Genomic DNA, 18,860 nt, shown 5'->3' on the forward strand with positions numbered 1-18,860 from the left:
TCCAAGAGATCTCTGCACACTGCCTGACAGTCTGGCCTCTCCCTGTCTGGGGCCGTTTATCAGAGCAATAGGGTGATTCTGTTTTCTTCTCGGACAAGAAAGCTAGCCGCATTAGCTGTTCGCCCTCTCTGCGCCAGGAGTAAGCCAGTAGCGAACTCAGCCGGCCCGCCCTCTCTGCGTGCAGGGAGTAAGCCAGCAGCAATCTCAGTCCGGCCCTTCCTCTCCGCACCGGGATTAAGCCAGCGCCTTTTCGCGCACACAGTTCTCCGTGCCTTCACAGTTCCTGAGGTTCAGCGTGCCTTCTCTCTCCTTCCCAGATGGCAGAGCCTCCTCTCAGCCAGCCGTCTGGCGCTTCAGGGCAATGCCTCCCCTGTTTTTCAGTTCTAAATTCAAATTTGTTGTGGTAGGCTGCATTCGGGTGTCTACCCTATGCCGCCATCTTGGTTTCTCTCTTGAGTTAGCTTCTTTTTTAAAAAAAATATATTTTATTGATTTTTTTTTTATTTTATTTTTATTTTTTTTTACAGAGAGGAAGGGAGAGAGATAGAGAGCCAGAAATGTTGATGAGAGAGAAACATTGACCAGCCGCCTCCTGCTCACCACCCACCGGGGATAAGCCCACAACCAACGTACATGTCCTTGACCGGAATCGAACCCAGGACCTTTCAGTCTGCAGACTGATGCTCTACCACTGAGCCAAACCGGTTTCAGCATGAGTTGCTTCTTGGTCTTAGACAGCAGCATGGCATTGTGGGACGGGAATTCCTCTCCCAACAACCCTCCCATCAGCCCCTTCCAAAGCCACTTGCTGCAGTGTAATGGAGAACCGTGCTCCCTCTGTGTCCCCAGTTTACAGTGAGCCATCTAGTCCAGTGGTTCTCAAAGTTTAAGGTGCACATGAACCCCTTGGGAGGGGTTTGTTTCAGTGAAGATTCTGGCCCTGCAGGTCCAGTGGGCCTGCGAGCCTTTCCAGCCAGCTCCCAGGGCATACTTGGAGCATCTTGGAACAGCTAGAGACCAGCCCCATTTCCAAACAAGTTGTTGCTACTCAGCCCCTCTGTGTTGGTGTCTGGATGTGAGAATCTGGAAAGTAAAGGGAAGTAGAATATTCAAGTGATTTGGCCTTACGATGTCAACTGTTTTGGAGGCCTTATTTGCATAAGAAACTTGATATAGCAAACCTGTTTAGGATGTGACAGGTTTTTCTCATAGTTCAGAGCAGATCTGACATGTTAGGAAAGGCACCTGAACTATAACCCCAGGTACAGTTGAAGCAGGAAAATCAGTAAGATGGCTGTGAGCATTGCATCTATCCTTGAATTTCATTATGAGCAAACCTTTTGTCAGGAGGTGCTGATTCCTGATGGCATTCTGAAAATGAGTTGGGCTGATGATGAAGATATCTTGGAGCAGGTTAGAGCAGCTTTTGCTTGGATACATTTTCTCCCACAGAAATGGAATTCATGAGAGTTTTGTGGTGGTGTGCTAACATTTCTTTTTAGAAATTAGTGGCAATAATAACTAACACTATATTTCTAATTAAGTTGCCTGCTACATCTCTGGTTCCCAGTGGATTATGTACAATACATATGGGTCCTGAGATTAAACAAGGGCACTCAGAACTGAGGTTTCTATGAAATTCACACATGCGTCACAGTAACACTATTGAAGAGCACTTTCTCTTCTCTACAGGCTGCATACTTGAGAACTGTAAGTTTGTAATCAATAGTAGACTTTCGTTGTACTTTTCAGATTTCTGTTTGGAGGCAAGTCAGATTGTTGGAGCTGTTTGGGCAAAGGTATGACTGAAAATGAAGTGTCATCACTCACATGTTTTAAGAATATTTTATTGTATAATATTTGATAGCTGAAGAATTCTGCAGCACACAGAATTATATAATAAAAGGCTAATATGCAAATAGACTGAATGGCGGAACAACCGGAACAACCGAACAACTGAACAACCAAACTATTAGTTGCTATGATGTGTGCTGATCACCAGGGGGCGTGTGCAGCACATGGCGGGCATTGGCCATGGTGGGATACTCCCACTCAACTGCAGTCCCAGCCAGTGCTCGCACCCACTTCCAGCACTGGCCCCGCTTACATCCGTAGCCAGCACCAGGGCCACCATTTGCACCTGCTGCCAGTGCCTGATGCCAGTCCTGACCACTTGGTACCATCAGCAGGTGTGAGTAGTGGCTGTTGGTCTGGATACCCCTGAGGGCTTCTCCACCTCCCCCTCCTCCTGAGGGGCAATTGGGGCAGCAGCCACCGCTTGCATCCACTGACTGTGCCACTCCTCTTGCACCCGCTGCTGGCCCCCAGCCCCATTCGCTCCATGCTGTCAGTGGGTGCAAACGGGGCTGGCACCATCAGTGCATGGGAGTGGTGGTGGCAGGAGCAGGGCTGCCGGCAGACAGGGGACCGGGGGCATGGTGGGAGGGGCCAGGCAGGGTCATGGAGGATGGGCCGAGATCCGCCCCGTGCCTACTGCAGTCTCGTTGCCCACAGTTTCTTTTAAGGTACACGAAATTTTACACTGGGCCCTAGTCCAATGATGGGCAAACTGTGGCTCACGAGCCACATGTGGCTTGCGAGCCTTGGTTTGCCACTCTGTTAACTAATGAGTTTGCCAAACACTGGGATAGGGGCTTAATCACAAGGAACAACAACAGCCTGTAGTTATTGGAATCGAAAGTCTAGGTCACTGGTCAGCAAACTTATTAGTCAACAGAGCAGCAAACCGTGCCTCGCAAGCTGCAGTTTGCTGACCACTGCCCTAGTCCTATATAATAAAATCCTAATATGCAAATTGCCTGAAAGCTGGAACAACTGGTTGCTATGATATGCACTGACCACTAGGGAGCAGATGTTCAATGCAGGAGCTGCCCCCTGGTGGTCAGTGTGCTCTCACAGGGACCAGCACAGTGGTGGTGGTGGGAGCCTCTCCTACCTTTGCAGTAGGTGGACATCCCCTGAGGGGTCTTGGACTGCGAGAGGGTACAGGCTAGGGTGAGGGACCCCCCCCTCCCTCCCAAGTTCATGAATGTCATGCACTGGGCCTCTAGTCTATATATATAAAAGCTTAATATGCTAATTGTCCAACTGTTCGATCAACTGCTCGAACAGTTACTATAATGCTCACTGACCACCAGGGGGAAGATGCTCTGACTGGTAGGTTAGCTTGCTGCTGGGGTCTAGCTGATCAGGACTGGACAAGATGGACTGGACATGCTCTGGAGCCCTCCCACAGCCCTTCCCGGCCGGCTAGCCTTCATCAGCCCCGATCGGGTCTGGGTGAGATGCCCCTGATTGGTCTGAATGTCAGCCAGGTCAAGGGACCCCACCTGTGCACAAACTCATGCACCAAACCTCTAGTACATATATAAAAAGCATAACGATAAGATGAATGCCCAAGGATCTGCCTCTCAATAAGCTGTCCCAGAGGCTTCCTGTTTCCTGTCTTCACAAGCATCCCCTGCCCCACCATCCACGAGACCACCACTGTCCTGCCTTCTGTGTTGATCATCTCATTCCTCTCAAAGTGGCTCCTAGCTCATGTGTGTCACCAAACAGCAGTGTCTGGCTTCCTTGTTTGAGGGCCTTGTCAAATGCTATCTTTCTGCATCTTACTTAAAAAAAAAAAATCTTTATTTCAAAAAGGAAGGAAAAAGGAGATATAAAAACATTAATGATGAGAGAAAATCATTGATCTGCTGTCTCCTGCATGCCTTACACTGGGGGTCAAGCCCACAACCCAGCATGTGCCCCGAGAAGGAATCAAACCGTGATCTCCTGGTTCTAATCGATGAATGCCGGCTGGGCTGCACCTCACTTCTTTCTGTTAGGCTCGGCCTTGCTGTTTGTGCTGTGATGCTTCAGCATCCTCTACCACCAGACAGCCCTCAGAGATGAATTTATACTGTTTCCCGAACACCCCCCCCCCCCCCCCCCCCCGCCCCTCCAAAGTGCAAGAGGAACTTTATTTAGCAAGCAAGGTGAAAGATACTTGAAGAGAAGAATCCAGTGGGATGCTCAGAGCACTGCATTGGCCTTTTAGAAAAGCCCAGAGACTGAACAAATGAGGCAGCTGGGCTGTGTGGGATGAGGAAACAAGCAATAGAGGCAGAAGAATTGCCCTTGGAGACAAGTTTCAGGGGTTTGCTTGCTGCTCTCCTGTTTTCAAGTCTCGCGAGGAACCTTAGAGCTTAGGATGAAAACCCAAAGATGCACACCTGAAGAAAGAAGCCGCGGGTGTGCTCTAGAACAGCGGTCACCAACCTTTCAGACCAGTGGCTACCCGCTGTTCTAGGGAGGGAGGAAGGGAGGAAAAGAGAGAGAGAGGAAAGGAGAGAGAGAGAGAGAGAGAGAGAGAGAGAGAGAGAGAGAGAGAGAGAGAGAGAGAGAGAGAGAGAGAGAGAGAGAGAGGAGAGAGAACGAGAACACCTCTTTTTTTAACAGTGAAGAAATGGGAATTCTAGGTTTTGATTACTGCAACCATAAATTTTCCAAGGCAACAACTCAAATGATAAATCAATCTGTCCAGAATGTCTCATAAAGAAATCCCTTTTTATGTACAGTTAGATTGCTGCATGGTTTTTACTATTGTAAAAGCCAATGCTATGAACATTTTTTTGCATGCATCCTTGTGCACTAAAATATTTATTTTCCACAAGATCAATTCCAAAAGGTAAAATTGGGGATATAATATATATACTTAGTGCTTTGAAATGTGCATTGCCTAATTGTGTCCCCGAAGTCCAAATTTAGTCCTTCATTGCCAACATATAATGATTCTTTCCTCAAACCCTTACAAAACTATTATCGTTGTTTAATCCATGTCAACTTGATGAATCATGAATTATATCATCATTTATTTTGCATCATTTTAATTGCAAATGAAGTTGAACTCTTCTTTCATAAGCTTATTTGGTATTTGCGTTTCTTCACATTGTTTGTGAATCTGGATTTGATCTCAATAAGTTTGTTTAATAACCTTATTTGCATTTTGTATTTTCTTACCAATTAGTTTTGGGACTCGTATAACTCATTTTATTGTGTACATTACTTAGCACAATTTCCTTTATTATTCTCTTAAGAGGCTGGAGTTCTATGAGTAATTTATTTACACATTTATTTTTAAGGATGGGAATGGCCACAATACTTTCTGAATACTTGCATTTTTGAGAATGTCCTGGTTGATATGGAGTGTTGGGGTCTCTCTATTTTACTCACAGATGGCAGTATCATCCTGGTGGTTGGTTGGCTTTTTTCCTTCCTTCTGTCTGTCATCTCTCATTCATTCATCCAACACACAACTGGGCAGCGTGGGACTGTGCCCTTGTTCTCTGCTGGCATTTAGTGGGATGGGAGAGAAGATGGTGCCTCTGTGTGGACTTCTTTTCTTAAATTTTCTGGGTGGTTGGCCCTTCCAGGATATCCTTGAACCTTTTGGTTATCCATGGGATGTTCTCCTGTATAAGGTCTTTGCTTATTGCCTTTTCTCTATCTGTTTATATATATATATATATATATATATATATATATATATATATATATATATATATTTTTTTTTTTAAATATATATTTTATTGATTTTACATAGAGAGGAATTGAGAGGGATAGAGAGTTAGAAACGTCGATGAGAGAGAAACATTGACCAGCTGCCTTTTGCACAACCCCTAGTGGGGATGTGCCCGCAACCAAGGTACATGCCCTTGACTGGAATCGAACCCGGGACCTTTCAGTCCGCAGACCTTTCTCTTCTAGGTCATGTCCACTGTTTTTCTGAGTCCCAGGCCTTCCTTTTTTTCTGGATCATCATGGTTTTGCACAATAATTCTTCAGTGTTCAAATGTGCTTATTGGCACTTGTACAGCATATAGACTAAGGGGGCAGAGAAAAGAACCCCACCTCTCCTTTTTAAGATTTGCAAACTGAAGGAACATTTTGAATCATTTAAAGAACACTATTAGTTTAAAATGCCCATGAACAGTTTTCTGTTACCAATTATGCATTGGAATACCAAAACTGAAATGTTTTCGTATCTCCTTAAACTTTGTTACAGTTCACAATTATTAACCAGACATGTGCCAGCAGTGTGATAGATGTTGACTTAAGTCTAACATAGCCGTTAACTACAAGGTTGCTTGTTATTTCTGTTTGCAGATAGTTTATGTCCTATGGAGCAATAAATGCACACAGGCATGGGGGAGAGGAGAAGCAGTTTACTTGGTGTGAGGAGTGGAAGAAGGCTAGTCTCTGGCCTTTCAAATGCCATGGGCCATTGCTTCTCTGTTAGTGGAGGGGAAATGGTTACTTCACTCCTGTAAATCTTGAAATTTTGGAATTAGCCCCATCAGAGAAAAAGCCCAGGCCAAAGGTGTGATGAAAAGTTGGGAAATGTAAGAAATCCAGTTAATACCTTGCTTTCCAATAGGGTTAGAAAATGGAGTGCAACATAACAAAAATCCTGGCACTAGAATGGTAGTTTGCCATGGATAGAGGTGACCAATTTACACAGAATCTATATATAGAAGAGGCTAATATGCTAAGTGTCTATCCAACTGGTAACTATGATGCACACTGTCCACCAAGAGGCAGATTCTCAATGCAGGAGCTGCCAAGCTGCAATGACTTGTCAGAGGTGGTTCTCGGGTGATGCATCCCAAAATCAGAGCCAGCAGTCCCGGATTGGAAGAGGGATGTTTGAGGGGTCCCAGATTGAAGAGGGTGCAGGCCGGGCTGAAGGACACCTCCCGCCCCCATGCACGAATTTCATGCACCGGGCCTCTAGTTATATATAAAAGCCTAAGCAACTATCCCACTATCCGATTGTCCGACCATCCATTAGCTATGATATGAAGTGACCACCAGGGGGCTGATGCTCAACACAGGAGCTGCCAAGTGACAGCACCTTTGCAGAGTGCCCTCTCGCACTCCAGGACCCTTCGGGGGATGTTAGACTGCTGGTTTCAGCCCGATCCCTGCAGGCAGAGCCGAGGGACCTCAGTATTAGCATAGCCAATGGACATAGACACTGCGGCTGTGGGGGCTTTTCTTGGGGGATGGTAGTGGCCAGGGAGGGGTCGATGGGGAAAAAAGGAGACATATGTAATATTTTAAACAATAAAAAACAAAAAGTAACAAAACATGGCTTACTTCAAATCATTAAAATGCTTCTGGTTTGGATTCCCTCAAAGTAACATAATTTAGCTGTAGGTAATTATTTTAGGAGGTCTTCTCAGGGAGCAGAGTGAGGGGTAGAGGTGAGACAGAGAGGGCAAAAGCCTGCAAAGTGTGGGTTGATCATCCCTGGGGATGCTCTGGGGGACTGTAAAGCACATGTCCCAGAGTTGGCCCAATGAAGGTGAGGAGGCTAGGAGTTTGAACCCCAGAACTGTCACTTTTCAGTGACTGAGATCACTTCTAGAAGCAGTAACTTCCTGATAACTTCTCGCTGGCCCTGCCTTGGGCCCAGCACCCTCCCAGAGCCTGTTGGGGTTTTCAGGCTCCAGCTCAGAAAGTCTTGGGCTTGTCAGATGTTGTCCATTGACACTGCAGGTGACTTCTGGGCTGGCGGACACATGAGGCTCTGACAGCATCTGCTGCAGGGGGCTCACCTGGGAAATTTTAGGGCAGCTGCACTGACAGATAAAAACACACATGCGAGCTGACCTAAGACCCCTCAACATGACCCTCAATAGCCTAAAACTCCCTCTGGGGCCTGAAGGCTGGAGCTATTCCAGCATGTGCTGTTCAGTGTGTAGACCTAAGGAGACTTAGCTAAGCAAGAAAAATGGGAAAGGCAACTGAACACCCCACTCCCACCCCAGTTATTTTTGCACGCCTAAAAGGGTTTTCGTAAACAAGGGGGAATTAGAAAATAAAATTAGCTTGCATGATTTCAGATGGGAACAGATGCCTGCTTGCTTGATTTTTAAAAAAATCCCCACAAAAACCTCAAGCAGAGTTAATAATGTATGAAAATTAGGTACCATGTGTGCACTTCGCTTCATAATGTTCTTATTAAGCAGCAAGTTGATTTAAAAATAACACAATGTGACAATTGACATAATGGCAGACTCTGTGGTGTGTACGGAAACATTCGCTTTGAATGTTCTATCAGGTTTTCCATTACACAAGTACATTTATAAAAAGCTTTCAGAATTATCATATACTATGAAATTATGTCAATTTACAATTCAATAAAACAAACTGCCCCAATACAAATTACAATTGCTTTTTAAAATATGGCTTAGCCAGCCCTAACCAGTGTGTTTGGAGCGTCATCCTGTACAGTGGAAGGTCTCAGGCTCATTTCTCAGTCAGGACACATGCCCTGATTGCAGGTTTGGTCCCCGGTTGGGGCACGTACAAGAGGTAACCAATCGATGTTTCTCTCTCTCTCTTCTTCTCTCTTTAAAATCAATAAACATAAACATTCTTGACTGAAGAGTAAAAAAAAAAATAGCTTAGCCAACTAGAGATAACTAGATGGAAGTAGTTTTCTATTGATTATCTAAAACTCCGCAGAAGATTCATATTTCTCTGGTCTCAAATTTTTGCCAGTAGCATTTTAGATTGGAATTTGCCTTCTCTTCTTTCCCCTTTGCACCCTCTGCCACTCTGGCTTGTAAGTAGCAGAAAGACACAGGGAGAAACAAAGGGTCATCGACCCACAGGTTTCTAGTAGCTCAAGGGATGTCCAGGTTCTGAAGGCAAAACGAGTCTTACGAAGTTGACACATGGGCATTGGGCCAGCAGGTGGAGGTGTCCTCTTCTAGAGTTTGAGTGTAAGCCTCTGTCATTCCCTAAAGAAACCACTCTTTAAAAAAATTTTTTTTAATTGATTTTTTACAGAGAGGAAGGGAGAGGGAGTTAGAAACATTGATGATAGAGAAACATTGATTCAGCTGCCTCCTGCACACTAGGGATGTGTCCGCAAACAAGGTACATGCCCTTGACTGGAATTGAACCTGGGACCCTTGAGTCCGCAGTCTGACACTATCCACTGAGCCAAACTGGTTAAGGCAAGAAACCACTCTTGGTGGTGTCCCAGCCCATGATGGAAGGGCAGCTGGCTGCTCTAGGTGCTGGGCTTGTGCCTTTAGGGTTTATTACCTACAAGATAGTGCTGACGGTTACCTCCCTGTTGTTGGGGTCTAGCAGAGTGCACCCCTGAGGCACAGGGAAGTCCAGTAATCAGGAAGTTCATTGCTGACTAATTATGTATGTACTAGAGGCCTGATGCATGAAATTTGTGCGAGGGCCTTGATTCCAGTCCCCACCTGCCGCCATGACAGCCAGGGAATCTGCCACCTCTGCCTCAGTCCCTAACCACTGTGGCTTTGTCCAGAAGGAAGGACGTCTGGAAGGACATTCGGTCTAGTTAGCATATTATTCTTTTATTATTATAGATGTATTCTATAGCAAGCTCTACATTACCTTGAAATTTTAAGTTATTCAACAAGACAAATATCAGCTCATTTCAGATATCTAATAGCTGCAGGGTGAAGGAATTGTCCCACAGGGCAGTTTAAGTGATTTGACAAAGTCGGGACATTTTGTACTGGTGGTGGGAGTTGATAGAAAACACAGTGAGGCCAAAACCGGTTTGGCTCAGTGGATAGAGCGTCAGCCTGCGGACTGAAAGGTTCTGGGTTCGATTCCGGTCAAGGGCATGTACTTTGGTTGCGGTCTCATCCCCAGTAGGGGGTGTGCAAGAGGCAGCTGATCGATGATTCTCTCTCATCAATGTTTCTAACTCTCTCTTCCTCTCTCTTCCTCTATGTAAAAAATTAATAAAATATATTTAAAAAAATCTCTTAAAAAACACAACAGAAAAAACACACACAAAAAACAAAAACAAAAAAAGGAAAGACAGTGACACCGAGGGGAGTTTGAAAACTATTGACATAATTAATAGGCTAACGGATTTGGGACATTTTGTGGAAGGGAACCGGGTTGGCATGTCTTTCCTTGGCAGCTTCCTGTGACTGTCCAGTTGTGCCTCCTGACATCAGCAGGGCCGCAGGTGTGGGCCAGCACCCTCAGAGTAATAGGACCTTGCAGCATTTTAAAGCGTAATTGCAGAGGAGACATTTGATCTTTATGACTTGCACCATGAGGCTTTCTTGGAATCTTTGCAAGGGGTTGGTTGGAACAGAACTTTTCCATCTACACTATGGTCTATAAAAATCATAGCAACTGACTTCATGAGGTCTGAGTTTTTCTTTTGTTATTTTCTTCACTCTCTAATTAGGTTTTGCTCATATGCGGGACAGAACAGCCTGGCAGGAAGCATTCATATTAAAATTATTTAAAGGCAGGGCTGTGCCTGGCACAGCCCTAGCAAGAGTAGAGATAGGGTTTGCTGCCCTGGACCCGTTGCCAACCCCAGAAGCCCCTGTCCAGGTGAGCATTGGCTCCGAAAGGAGGCCAGGTCACCGGGGCACTTGGCAAGAAGTTCAGAGACCTGGCACTCTTCCCAGCCTGGTTGCTGCTGGATGTGGCCTTGGGCGTGCTCTCTCTCAACTCACCGCACCTCCACGCGCCCAGAAGCCATCTGAGGAGAATATCAAGAATGTCTGCCCTTGACTTCTTGGGATGCCAAAGGTGACAAATTGTCAGAATCTAAGGGGCCATTTATTTCCCTAGCGTGAAGACAGGCTTTAAAGAGCTAAAATGAACATTTGAGGTTATGTCCATGGACCTCTGAGGAAGGAGGCACTCTTTTTTTTGTTCAACAGTAGGCTCAGAAAAGAGAGAGAGTAAGATCTGCAATGGTGTTCATGGGAGTTCTGAGGAACTATGAAGACATCAGCGAGAAGCTGTAACTTCTCACCGTCAATTCCCCAAATCCTATTGGAAGCCATTTTCAGGCACCGTCTCATTCTGCGGGCCCCTTCTATCAGGAGTCCTGGGCACCTGTTTTGCAAAGAAATTAGTTTTCTAGAGCCCTTTCAAGACTGTATCTAGTGCCTACCATGTTCCCGGGAGCCAGGCAGGGGTGTTGGCGACTAGAAACAAATGTCTCTGCAGCTCTGTGTACACCCTCCTAGCCTGGGCGGGTGTCACCAGCTGCAGGGCAGCCCACCTGCCTGAGCTTCTCCTGGAGCAAGTGACATCTTTGCGGGGCCTGGAGGCTGGCTGTCCATGAGCACCAAACGCTCACCTTTATTCATCAAGGTGTTCCTTGCAGCTCATTAGTGTCCATGGAAGCCTGAAGTTACTCACTTTGTTTGATGTCTTTGTCACACCGGGCCATCCGTGGTGTGAAAAATGCTTCAGAGTTTGCTGTTTTGGGTGTGAAAGAACAGGACAGGTGAGAACGATTCCCTGTTTACTTGGTATTTCACACATCTCAGAGCATGGGCACATGCTGCAGTCTGTTCACAGTGCCCAGGGCAGTCAGCCTGGGAGGCGGCAGCCTGTCATTTATTGAAGAGGTGGAGGCAGGTGGAGTAGAGGCCTGCCCAGGAGTCTGCTTCTCTCTCCTGAGAGAATGGACTCACCTGTGGTGCACTTCTGTGTGGGCCCTGTGCTGTCTCCTGCTCTCAAATGCTGGTAAAGTGCTGTTTGGTTACATAACTGACATAAGCAAAATTTGGTACTTCCCTTCCTTCCGGGCCATCACCTGGCCATTCTTCAAACAAATCAGGTCTTATTCATTTAGTTCTGCACTCATTCGTCCTGTGCTCTGTGTGTGCTACACTGTGCAAGCCACACCACTGTGGCTCTCTTACCGATTGGGAACTTATGAAAAATGTGTTCCCAGGCTCCCCAGCCTCTATGCTGCTTTGCCTTGTCTGGTCTGTCCTCCAAGTGTTTGGTGACTGTTACCACCAGTGGTACCCTGACTCACCTGCCACTCCGAGATGGGGCAACTCCAGTTATTGCCGATGGTGCACCCTGACCATAATTCACCTTTGCTCTTTCTGGCTTTTCCCCAGTGGTCCCACCCTCACCTTGGCCTTTGCTCTTCAGGCTCCTTGTGCAGCCCTTGACCTTCCTTTCTTCAGTCATTTGTCTGTCAGTTTTTGGCCACATGGCCTGCACTTCCTAATACTCCTGCCTTAATGTGCTGACAGTGAAGAGTGAATACACAGAGGATGATGCTGGTCTCTGGAATTTGCATGCCTTCTTAGCCCTCCATCAGACTTTGATTCCCACCCCATCCTCAACCCCAGTGTCCATTAGCCCTCACTCACCTGCCTAGGTATACCTCAACCTCCCTCAACCTGGGGCTCACCCCCTGCTTGAGGACCACCACTCTCTAGCCATCCTGCACTGCTCTCTGCAATGCTCTGATGCTGATTGCTTTCTTTGGCTGCCCCCTGTTTTGTGGCTGGGCTCTGGGTATCCCTGCCCTGTCTGCTGGGCTGCACTTTCCCCCGATGCTAGCAGCTGGCCTATGCCCTGTTCCGGCTGCCCTGAATCGGTGGTTGAGCTTGGGGTCAGCCTCCTCTCCTTTACTCTGTATGCCTCTCCCACTGCCATTCACAGGCCACACAGGACACGTGCCAGGCACACTAGAAAGCTGTCCCTAGGCCCTTGTTTCTTTTGTGGCTTCCCTACCGCGCTTCCTTATGTCGCCTGGTTCCCAGTTGATTAAAGCCCAGTGATGGTTGTATTTGATCCATGCCACTTCTTCAGCGATCAGGGCAAAACAGATAGGCGAACTGAGGTCCTGCATAAGCTTGTTGTTAAATCACCAAGCAGTGAACTGTGCTAAGGCCGGTTTTTCTTTAAATTAGACAAACGGAGTTGACCCTGAGGTCCCACCCTGCATATTTTCTATGGATAAAGACAGGTGCCAAGAAGAATGACAGCTTGGCCGGCTGTAAGCTGCAGGTAGACTGGCGGGGGTTGCCAGCACCCCCAGCTTCCTCTACTTTAAAAAATGGGCTTAAAATAGTGCCTTCAGACCTGCCAGGTGCTTAGAACAGGGCCTGGCTTGTCGTAAGTGGGTTATTCACCCGGTTGACGGATCAGCTCCAGGAAGCCAGGCCTCTACCTGGTTCCCCTCTGCGTCCCTAGCACCGAGAATAGGCATGCCTTGTAGCCGGTGCTCAGTAAAGATCTGTTAAATGAAGATCCTAGATTGAACAAGAGAGGGCCTGTGGCTCCTTGGGAGGAATGTGGAGTTTGGCATCTAGAGGCCTGGAGTTTGGTCCCCTCTCAGCCACTCATGCTGAAAATCCTTAAATAAGTGCTCTAACCTACTGAACACCCATTTTCTCATTCATTTCAGTGGGCATGTTATATTTTGCTTTGGGCAAAACCTACCTGGTACACAGTATGGAGCTTGATGTAACCTCCCCCGGTAGGATAACTGATTCTATCAGTGTGGTCCTGGATGTGTGTGTACCCTGAAAGTCCCTTCTTTGTTCTGACAGTGTGGCCTGCCATCATTCCAAAGCTCTGTTTTCTCCTGTCTCCTTACACCTGTATTTATAATGGAGGACGCCTTTCCCTGAGCCTCCCTGCAGCCCCTCGGGCCCTGTTGGCTGTGATTTCTCTCACGTGTCTGGTGGTAGCAGGGCCAGGCACTGCCATGTCTGAAGTGGCTGCCATGCCAGCAGGGCGGGAGGAAGGAGCGTGGAGGAGTACTGTATGTGTGGTGCAGGCAGCTGGTGGTGGCTTCTCCAGGGGACGTTGATGATAATATACCTGTGATTGAGTTGTTAGGAGCAAGCAAGAACCCAAAGTGGAAGTGCAACATCCATAACAGGTGACCCATATCTATCCCATGGACATTACATTTGATACATGTTTAAAAATAAAATGTGAATGCCCTAAGTTGGATTCTGTTCTCTTCTGTGTGAGCACAGTCTCCACTATGCTCTATTGTCTCATACTTAGTTACTTGACTCATTTTTTGACCTGCTTGTTTCTTCCAGGCATTTAAGTTTGTAGGCCCTGTGGTAAAACATTGCAATATCCATGCTCAACTAGTTTGCTCTTTTTTTTTTTTTTTTTTTTTTTTTTTTTTTTTTAATATTTTTTCTCTTAAAGTTTTTATCTAAAGTTTGTACTAACATTCTCAGTGGGTGTTGTTTTAGTGATCAACTCAAACCCAAAAAATTAATCTCCAAAGTGTTAAGCTAAAATCATTTAAAACAAATAATAGTGAGGTATTTGGGGTTTTGTTTTTGTTTTGCATTTTACATTTCAAAGTGAAAAGACTGAAACTCGAAACCCTGTAATCAATGACTTTATCCTTGTGTTATACAATTAGAGCAGGAATACCTTAATTACAATGAAAATCTCATCTTTTCTCAGTGGATTTAATCACGAGTTGGGACAGTTGTCTCTAGATAGCTCAGTCTCCCCTACTTAGGTCCCCTTTTCTGAGATCTACCACGAGAGGTGCCGGCTGGCCATAAGATGGTGACCTGTTTGCGGCAGTTTCTGTGTGCCCAGAGCTGCCTCAAAAGGTTGAATTTCTCTCTGAGGCACTAGAGCCAGTATTGTTTGGACACTCATCATCTAATAAAAAAGCAAGCAAACAAGAAACCAAAGGTACTCCACTTCAGTGCCTGTAGACCACATGTTCCCAGGGCCTGCTGTAGTTTCTGTTCTTGACATGCAGCTAGCTGCTCATTTGAAAGCTGCTGACATTATACATGTTCTATATGCAGTACCAATTTCTTTCCTTTCTCTTATTCTTTCTTTTCTATTGTATTTGTTTCTTTAAAAAAAAAAAATCAACTGCTTTCTTGCCTTGAGCTGTAAGTTTCACATTGTGGGTGCATTGGAGTTCAGTTTTCCGAGAAAAGGCTTAAGTTAATTAGGTGGGTTCACTGTGTTCTCATAGAAAACTTTACTTTGAGGCACGGAGTCATATGTGGTTAGGATTGCTTTAAGATAAAGACTGTAAGAGGATCAACATTACACTTTTACAGAAACTTGGATTGTGCTTATTGCTTAAATAATTATCGCACCTGATTTACAAGCATGATCCAGGATGGGGTGGAAGGTCCACGTGGCTTTCCTGGCACCTCTGAGTCAGTGCGGAATCAGAGGGGTGCTGGGAGGGCTGAGAACCAGCTATGATTGGGAAGTGTTCCCCATCACCCTCCTAGGATCTGGCTTCTCAACATTAAAGAGTAGAAAGTGACTAACAGGTTGGAACACAAACAGACTTTTGCATGAAGTTGACTCTTAGCAGTGAGGAGAGGCTTGGTTTGGTTATATCGCTGGTTATATATCACATTTTCTATATTTACTCTAAAGAGGGAAACAAAACATTTTTAAAAGAAAAATCATGCGTTTTCAGTGTCTAACTTGGGTACGTTTATGATTATATATAGTGTGTGTATATATATATATATATATATATATATATATATATATATATGCAAAATCTGTAGCTACAAATACACATAATAAACACATGTATAAACTCGTATACAGACACTAATGTAAATGTAAACTGCTGGCGACAGAAGACAGTGTATCACAGTTCATTGCAGAACATTGATTTCCAGATGTTTGGATTTCATGAACTAGGAATAAAAAAAAAAGAAAAAAGAAATGGAAGGGTCGAGCATGGCTTGCCAACTTCATGTTTTCCAAGATCATTAAAACATTTTTTTTGGTGCTGGATGTTAACTAGACTTATTGTGGTGATCATTTCACAAAACAGTTGACCCCTGAACAATACAGGTTTGAACTGCATTGATCAAACATATGTGTATTTTTTCCAATACATACCAAAAATGTATTTTCTCTTCCTTATGATTTTTTTCATAACATTTTCTTTTCTCTAGCATACTTTATTGTAAGAATATAGTATATAATACACATTACATACAAAATATGTGTTAATTGATGGCTTACGTTATCAGTAAGGCTATTAGTAATTAAATTTTGGGGAGTCAAGCCATACATGAATTTTTGATTGCACAGTGAGGGTATGTATGTGTGTGTCAGGATCCCTAATCCCTGCATTGTTCAAAGGTCAACTGTGATACAAATACTGATCATTATTTTGTATATCTGAAACTAATGCTATATGTCAATTACATCTAAATCAATTTTTTAAAATAAAATTTGTATTTTATGTAAAAAGCACATAACATAGATTTTACCATCCTAATAACCATTTATTTATTTAATTTAAAAATATTTTTATTGATTCAGAGAGGAAGGGAGAGGGAGAGAGGGATAGAAACATCAATGATGAGAGAGAATCATTAATTGGCTGCCTCTTGCTTTTAACTGGGGATCGAGCCTACAATCTGGGCATGTGCCCTGACTGGAATCTAACTGTGATCTCCTGATTTATAGGTCAACACTCAACTACTGAGCAACACTGGCTGGGCCCTAATAATAATTTTTAAGTTTTATAGTTGAACAGTGTTAAGTACATTCACATGGTGCAGTCCAGGATCATTTTGCAAGAGAGAAAGGGAAACTTCCATCTATTATCCTCATCCTATATAATAAAAGCCTAATATGCAAATTGACTGAAGAGCAGAATGATTGGTCTTTATGTTGTGGGCTAGGGGCAGCTTAATGCAGGAGCTGCCCCCAGCCTGCAGGCCCCCGGCCAGCCAAGGTGGGTGCCAGTGGGGCCCCCTGATCACCCTGCCTGTCGCCCCACAGATCGGCCCTGATTGCCGGCCACGCCTAGGGCCCCTACCCATGCATGAATTTTGTGCACCAGGCCTTTAGTCATTTCATTAAAAAAAGAGCATTTTGACATCAAAAGGGAAACAAGGAAGGAAGGCTGTCATCTTAGCTTCAAGAAATTCCTCCCTAACCTGTGGTAGAATAGTACCGAGAAAAATAATCATGCAGGGAAAAGAAATAGTACAGAGAACAACACAAACAGGAATTCTGTACAACCATTACTCTGATTTTTAAAATGGCTAACCGTCTGTCGTCCTTGCTCCAGGTCTTTCCTGTTTGAAGTGACTGCACACGAACTGCACGTACCAGACTGTGGCAAGACAAGAGCTTTCACTAGAATGAAATGAGCCACACCACTAAGCACACAGTCCGGTAGCTGATACATTTTCCATAGCAAGTTTTTATCGAGGAAGGAAGCTGTGTGTTGGTTTACATCCTGGCACGAGTATCTTATCATCAGTGGTCCAAGTGCCAATACCAAGCAGTTCATGTAGTGGCTCTGGTCAGCAGCTAGATCTGGTTGTGTTTTTATAGAAGTGAAAGTTAACAGTTGAAGTCCATATCTATTCATTCCACTATGAAGCCATTCTTGTCTCTTTCTCTCCAAAGTTAACTGATGCACTGAAGTTGGTTTGTATTCTCTAGTCTAGGGGTGTCGAACTCAATCAGAGAAGGGGCCAAAATCTAAAATCCAGCCTAAATCGCGGGCCGAATGGTTTACTGAACAGTCATAAACTGTCATTGTGATGGAAACGCAGTGGAGTGCAGCGATGACAGCGCGGTGCGGGCCACATTGCAAGGCCTGTCGGGACGGATTTGGCCCGTGGGCCTTGTGTTTGACACATGTGCGTCTAGTCCATAGCGGGTCTTCATGAGCCCATCAGATACATAGTGTTGTTTTGTGTAAATGGAATCCTGCTTTATACGGCTTTCTGAGATTTAATTTAGTTCATTTAACACGATTTTAAAGACTTATCTATTCTGACACATGTAGAACAGCTTTACACTATTGCTTCTTGTGACTGCACCACATTATATTTATCTATCCTCCTGTCAGTGGACATTTGGGTGATTTCTAGTTTTTTTTTTTTTTTTTTTTGCTAATATAGACACACTGCAGTGCACTTTCCTATGAGCTTTTCCTGCCCACATGAGTGTGAATTTATCTAGGGGAGTTACCTGGGAGGAGAGTTGGTGAGGTCTTCATTCACAAAATCTAGTGAGCATGTTAACCGGCCTAGTTGTTTAGTATCCAGCCTTTCAGGTAAACGAGGAATGGGAAAGATAACATTCTAAGTCAGCTATCCATAAAATTGGTTTTCTGGACCAAATCGAGAGCTTCTGATTATTGATCTACCTAATGATTTAGCTCAAAGTCTATTTGTAATATAGAGATGATCTGGTGGTTTGGTCACAGTGACTTTTCTTCATCTTTGGCGATGGAGCAGGAACCAATTGAGAAAAGCCTGCCCTGTATTGTATCCTCCTTTCCATGTGAACCAGAAAATATTTGCAGCCGTGGTCTGGGAGGCAGATGGAACTGGGTGCTGCTGTCCCTTAGACTATTCCAGATGACTTTTTGGTCCAAGAAAACCCCACGGATCAAAACTTGGCCAGTCTTCTCGGCACGTGTCTCGGCACGCGGAGTGGCTATGCTGTTGCTCAGACTGTCAGATGATCTAAGTTTCTTTTGATCATCTATTCTGTGGTTTCTTTGGATAGTTTGGGGAGATAGTAGACTTAGGATCCTTTGGGGTTGGGTGTTGCAGGCATGTCCCCAGATGGTCTGGAGGACCTCTGAGAGGGTTCCCTTGGCCAGTGTCCCTGTGTAGCCACCACCAGCCTGGTGAGAGCATGTGGAGTTTTGGCTGTGAACGAATCGAGTACAGTCTCAAAGAACAAAAACGATGTCTGAATAATGTACTTTATTCATAGCCTCTCTCTTACCTTTAGCAAATAGTGGAGTGTTTTGATCACTCTTTAAAAAAACAACAGTAAATGGGAAGACAACTTGGTAAGAAAAAACTATAGTGACATCAAAGAAAAAATACAACTAAGAGTCTGAGAGAGATCACACGTATGGCTAATCTGTGTTCATGATGCAGGTACTTGACTGGTAAGCATTTTGTGTATAATTTGGCACATGGGAACCTCTGTGGTCACGAGGTTATCCGATAAAAGCATTTTCAGTGGTTGCTGTTTGTGAAGTAATTAGT

At 44.8% G+C, this 18,860-nt stretch overlaps 1 protein-coding gene across 1 annotated transcript in view; it reads left to right on the forward strand.

Annotated features, from left to right (window-relative positions):
- The window catches only part of DTD1 (D-aminoacyl-tRNA deacylase 1), a 156,841-nt gene that overhangs the window by 126,449 nt on the left and 11,532 nt on the right, over nt 1-18,860 (forward strand). The gene's annotated exons all lie outside the window — the stretch shown is intronic.

Source organism: Pipistrellus kuhlii, unplaced genomic scaffold (assembly GCF_014108245.1).
Source record: "Pipistrellus kuhlii isolate mPipKuh1 unplaced genomic scaffold, mPipKuh1.p scaffold_m20_p_6, whole genome shotgun sequence".
NCBI classification, from domain to species: Eukaryota; Metazoa; Chordata; class Mammalia; order Chiroptera; family Vespertilionidae; genus Pipistrellus; species Pipistrellus kuhlii.